The sequence below is a fragment of the Odocoileus virginianus genome, chromosome 31 (genome assembly GCF_023699985.2).
Source record: "Odocoileus virginianus isolate 20LAN1187 ecotype Illinois chromosome 31, Ovbor_1.2, whole genome shotgun sequence".
NCBI classification, from domain to species: Eukaryota; Metazoa; Chordata; class Mammalia; order Artiodactyla; family Cervidae; genus Odocoileus; species Odocoileus virginianus.
The window spans coordinates 41,471,398-41,477,995 of record NC_069704.1 but is presented as its reverse complement, the minus strand read 5'-3'; positions in this window follow the sequence as shown (position 1 = coordinate 41,477,995).

Genomic DNA, 6,598 nt, shown 5'->3' with positions numbered 1-6,598 from the left:
CACACAGCCAACTCTGGATAAATGATGTGAAAAGAACACATTTTTCCTGCATCTCAAGCTCTGGGTCCTCAGAGATTTCCAGAGGACCAAGAGGAGACGTGGGTCACCAAGGCAGAGGAGAGGGTGGCAGGCGGATCACCTCCCCCTAGGCAGACCCACCTGCCTCCTTGACTTGGTCGATTCCTCTGCCTGAGTCCAGGAGACATGTTTCTTTCAGCTGAGAGTTAACACCCAGCTCCAGACATGTGCAGTTAGTTCCCGCATAGATTATAAATCGGTGAGGGCTTCATAAAAAGCCACTGAATAAATAGGCTATGCTTAAAGGCCCTTAAATGTGAGTCTAATTTTATACGCTCTTTGAGTTGGGAAAGTTCCTAAATGCCAGTCCGCGTGTGTGCCCAGGTGGCTGCCCCGAGTGGAGGCTCGTGTAGACATGATACACCTTCAGGGCAAAATTCAGAGCCTTCACGCCACACACCATCCCCCGCCTCCATCCAGCCACACGATGCAGGCTGTCTGAGCTTTTGACTTTGAACCCAGCCCCGGAGAAGAATCAAGGCCTTCAGAGTGACCCCAGGTCTCCCCCTGATGCCATCCTCCTATATAAGCCACAAGAAGGTGGCTTCACCAAAGGCCAGCCCCTGTCAGCTTCCATTGGGACTCAGGTTCTGATCTTCTTCAGAGCAAACTTCAGACACCGTGCCAGCTGCTCAACACAGCCTCTGGCACCTTCCCTCCAGGCACAGGGCAAAGGGTACTGAACCAGGCTCCCAGACTACAGCGCCTCTCCCAGCCCCACTACTCACTGGCTGACGGAGCCCCGTTCCATCACTTAACCCCTCTGGCCCTCAAGCTTCTCTCAGGGAATCCGGATGAAAACCATTGCCAGCCTGTTTCACACAGTCCTGGGAGGAGGAAATGAGATCAGGCTGTGAAATAGCACCTTGGAAACACAGAACTCCACGCCTGTACCTTGGGTAATCACTGCAGCTTCAGGAGGGTGCCCCAAAGCCACAACCCCGGGCCAGACTCAGTCTGTTCCCTGCAAGGGTCTCTGCCTACGGCCAAGTAGAACAACATAATGACTGGGAAGGTATCCCTGCCTGAGGTGAGGATGCTGGGGTTTCACCCAGCCTGGCCACCCACCACCTGCCTAGACCCCACTTTCTTCCACTATAAAATGAGGGCCAGATTGCCTCGCCTCAAAGGCCTCCCCCGGTGCTCTGTGCTGTAAGACATATAGCAGTAGACTGATGTTTGCCTGGACACTTTTTCCAATGGTTGCTGTTGTCATTTCATCACAAAGTCGTGTCTTACTCTTTGCGACCCCATGGACTGCAGCACACCAGGCTTCCCTGTCCTTCACTATCTCTCGGAGTTTCCAATGGTGTCAGTTTATTCCAGGATTTGCAGAGCCAATGAACCCAGCACTAGGTCAGGGAGTCAAGATGACCCAAGAGGGGCTAAAAGTCAGGTTAGAACATAGGACACAAGGGGCACATTATTCATGGTATCAGAGACTCTGCTCCACTTATAAAAGTTTGCTGAGCACTTCCACGGGGTCAAGGACTCTGTATACACTTTGCTTACATGGTCTTTTTGCATATTCCAGGGCCTCACAAGGGAAATTCTATTACTTCCAATTATATGAATAAGACAATGAAAGATTAGAGGCAAAGCTACTTGCCTGAGTTTACATAGCTACGAAAGGACAGAGCCAGAAAACCCATGTCCTGCTTCACTCAAAAATCTGTACTTCTGAGCACAAAACCAGGTGCTTGCTGGCTCCAGTTGGCAAAGAAGGCTTTGTGGAAGAGAAACGAATAGTTATTTATATGTTCATTGATTTATGTTCCCCACCCCCACATAATGCCAAAAAGCTTTAAAGTTGTGTTTATAATAAAAGGTGTGCAATAATTGTAAAAGATCAAAGCCCAGAGAGTAGAAAGGAAAGGTGACAATACCTGACATTTGAATTATAATGTTCTGTTTAATCATTTGTTCATTCATTCATTCATCTATCCATTCAATAAGCATTTATTGACTTTCTCATAAGGTACAGATCGTGTGTGGGATATATTGAGCTGTAAGAGACCCTCCCTGACCTCAAAAAACTGAAAACTCTGTGTGTGTGTGTGTGTGTGTGTGTGTGTGTGCACGCGCGTGTGTTGAGAGAAAGGAAATGAGACAGTCAGCCTGACAGTGTTCTCTTGAAGGAAAGCATGAACATCAGAGCACAGGAATCAGCTTCTTCCCCAGACTTGGGGAGTCAGAGGTTTCCTTGAAGAATATGTTGGAGATGTTGGCAAGTCCAAGCATTTCAGACACCGTAACTCCTAAGCACGCAATTTAATTGAGTTTTCTGGCAACCAAAGCAGAAAGGGGAACTATGATCTGTTCCACAGAAGTCTAACATCAAGGGAGGCTTCACTTCCCTGTACTCAAGTCTAAGGTCATCTATATCTATGTTTTAGGGACATGTTCTATAAATGGCAGTGTCTTCCAGAATGGGTGTGCAGACAGTGCAAATCTCCATCAAGTGGCTGTGACTTATAGTAACTCCCCAAGAGAGCCCAGGACACTGGAGCATCCACTAGTGCATACACTGAAGCAGGGAATCAGACTAACCCAGTTGCCCTATGTGGCTTTCTAGTTCTCAAACTCGGTGCGGCAATTGAGCAGAAGAATGTAGGAGTGGGCAGTAAGGAAAGCAGAAAATGAGAAGCGAACATGTTTTTGTTTTTTTGAGAGCCTGTTACATACCAGGCCCTGCACTAGTGCTTCATCCAACACTTCAAAGTGAGCTCTTCAAGTGAGTGTCACTTAATCCCATTTACAGGTGATGAGCTGAGTCACATAGAGGTTAGTGGCTTCCCAAGGTCACATTGTGGCTGCACATGCCGGAGATGCGGGTTCAATCCCTGGGTCAGGAAGATCCCCTGAAGAAGGGAATGGCTACCCACTCCAGCATTCTTGCCTGGAGAATTCTATAGGCAGAGGAGCCTGGCAGGCTATACAGTCCATGGGGTTGCAGAGTTGGACACAACTGACTAACAAGGACACACTGCTGGAGTTCACTGCTGAAGCCCTACAAATTGAGCTGGCCCTGCTTAAGACAGCCCATTTTCTTGAGTTGATCACCCACAGCTCTGAGCCACTGTTGATTCTAGACTGCCTGATCACCTGGTCCAAACCACTCACCTGATAGAAGAAGAAACTAGGGCCGACACATGCAAGTGACCCAGACCAGGAGGGGATCACAGCCTTGCTTGCCTGACTCCCCAGCAGACGACCTTCTTCCTGACACCTTTTCTCTCCCAGCCTTGCTCATCCTGGCGGAGCCGCCAGCCAAGAGCCCCCACTAGCCACTGCTCCTCAGTGGTAAGACGCTTGTTAGGACACTGCCGCCCTATGCCTGCCCTCCATCTCAAAGACACGGCCACTTTTTGTAGCCCAGAGAGCCACACACAAAATCCCTCAAAGAAGACATCCGGGGGTGTCCAAAAATCCCATCCATCTTTTATTAAGAGACAATCTTCGCCAACCGCAGGGAAGCCAAGAGCAGTGAGGGGGGAAACCCTTCCACCCGCTTCCTCTGTAGATGTTTCTCTCTTCCTGTGCCCTCTGACTCCAATTTCTCTCCAAGTTCATGTGCAAACAGCTAATGACATGTTAAACAGCCAAATGAGGGACCTAAGGAAATTCTTCACTAGTTGCACATTATCGCAGGAAGAACGCCTTCACAGCAGCCATGGAGGGACATGGGCCTGGCAGGAGGGCAGGCAGACAGGCAGCAGACCCACGGCTGGATGGGCTTCCCTCCAGCAGCTGCCAGGACTGATCGTGGTTCCTATGGTCACCTGAGGTCTCAAGAAGCTGCATGGACGCAGGGCCAAGCCAAAGAGGCCGTGTTCATACGGGTCGGTCATTTCTCCGTCCACTTCTTCGATTAGCTAGTCAGTCAGCTTCCCATGAAGAAACGCAAGGTTTGGGTTCAGAGAACTGTGTAAGAGTAAACAATTAGACCCAACATCTGTGTTCTGTCACAAGTAACTTCTACCTGTGTGCATATATAGAATCTGCCTTCAGCGCAGGAGACCCAGATTCAATCCCTGGGTCAGAAAGATCCCCTAGAGAAAGGAATGGCTACCCACTCCAGTATGCTTGCCTGGAAAATTCCATGGACAGAGAACCCCGGGCTACAGTTCACAGGGTCACAAAGAACTGGACATGACTGAGAGACTAACACACATATATATACTCAAGTATGCATACCCTGGGGGCCCCTCCCTGCAGAATAGGAGCATCAGAAAAAGAAAACCTGTATGATCCCTTAGTCCTGAAACCAGCAGAGCTGATCCTTGGAGCTCTACTAAGCATTCTTTTAAGTATAAAATCATTAGCAAATTTTAAAGGCTTAAAGCTGGCCATTCCTGGTCTGTCTCATTTGTCTTCAAAAGTCAGCATCTTTGTGACATGTGACCAGAAGGAGATGGAAGAACTTTGGCCTCTGACCCCTGACTCTGACCTTCAACCGATGCTCCTCACTCTCCATCACTGACGGCTGAGAGCACAATTATCCTATGAAGACCACTCACCCAAATGGAGTAGGCCAGTTAGGTTTGCTTGAGTGAGCAAGTTACTTTGTGAAAAGCAACTATTCACCAAGTTGTGTTTGTCCACCAGAGCACTTTGGAATCTTCCCATTTCATCATCCTCCTGAGATTGTATCTATTTCCTCCCCATTACCAGAGGCAGCTGTTGATCTCAGTTCTAATGGTCTGGTGATTTTCGACAAGCTCCTTGTCCACCTGCTGATGGCCTTTCTCAATCACAAACCTGAACAAGCAAGACTGGGTTTTCCCCTTTTATTATCAGTCGCTCCCACTTAGTAAATAACCTCCCTGTTCCCCTCCTCTCCCTCTCTAACCAGGCTCCTGCTTAACCCTTCCATGCACAGGCAAGCACGTGCACTGGGTAGTTTTTTGCTTACTAACTTCCCAGCTTATTTACCAAAACATCCGGCCACAGTGAAGAGCAAGCATGCACTCTTGGTGCAAATTCAGAAAGAGACTTCTGAAAGTCTGGCTTTTTTGCACTGGAATTGTCATTTTTTTAAACTAGGAATGTGAACCTGGGTAAACCAGGACACTTGGTTATTTAAAGAGAGAGGATGCAGAAATCCAGATGACAGTCAGCTTGATGATAAGATAAGCTTCCTGCAAAAGAACTCAGCTGAACTTGTTTAAACAGATGTCCGAGTTTCCATCCACTACCAAGAAGCTCTCCCCACAGGGTTCCCTTCAACCCCATCATCAGTTCCAACCAGGCTGAGATCCAAGGGGCTTCAATAGATAAGCCAAAATTTCTCTTTGTTCGACCCACCAGAAGAGAGTTTCTGTCCAGTTCAATCGCTCAGTCATCTCTGACTCTTTGCGACCCCATGAACCACAGCATGCCAGACCTCCCTGTCCATCACCAGCTCCCGGAGTCCACCCAAACCCATGTCCATCGAGTCAGTGATGCCATCCAACCATCTCATCCTCTGTTGTCCCCTTCTCCTCCTGCCCTCAATGTTTCCCAGCATCAGGATCTTTTCAAATGAGTCAGCTCTTTGCATCAGGTGGCCAAAGTATTGGAGTTTCAGCTTCAACATCAGTCCTTCCAATGAACATTCAGGACTGATCTCCTTTAGGATGGACTGGTTGGATCTCCTTGCAGTCCAAGGGACTCTCAAGAGTCTTCTCCAACACCACAGCTCAAAAGCATCAATTTTTTGGCACTCAGCTTTCTTTACCGTCCAACTCTCACATAAGCAAATTAACTCTTAAATGAGATCTCAGGGTATGTAACCACCTAAGATATGCTTTCAAATTGTGGTGCTGGAGAAGACTCTTGAGAATACCTTGGACAGAAAGGAGATGAAACCAGTCAATCCTAAAGAAAATCAACCTTAAATATTCATTGGAAGGACTGATGCTGAAGCTGAAGCTCCAATCCTTTGGCCACCTGATGTGAAGATCCTACTCACCTGAAAAGACCCTGATGCTGGGAAAGATTGAGGGCAGGAGGAGAAGGGGACGACAGAAGATGAGATGGTTAGATAGCATCACCGACTCAATGGTCGTGAATTTGAGCTTACTCCGGGAGACAGTGAAGGACAGGGAAGCCTGGCATGCTACCGTCGTGGGGTCACAAAGCATTGGACACGACTTAGCAGCTGAACAACAACAGTAGTATGGTCAGTCCGAAGGTGGTAAGTTCTTTGGAAAAGTTGGGAAGTCCTGAAGTATGAGGCAGGGAAGGTACCCTGGACAGGGAGGCTCTCTTCAATTTGCTGACATCTGAGCAGAGACCTGAAGGAGGGCAGGGGGGAGAGAGAGAGAACAACCCCACAAGGACCCTGAGGTGGGAGCCAGCCAGGTGTGGTCAAAGAACAGCAGGAGGCCAGGTGTCTGAGGCAGAGTGGGCAGGAGAGAGCAATTGGAGGGGAAGTGGAAAAGGCAGCCAGGAGAGACCTCATCAGCCTCCCAGGCCATTACAAGGGCCCTCACCTACTTTACACATTATACTACACTTGTTAAGCAGGACTCTATAG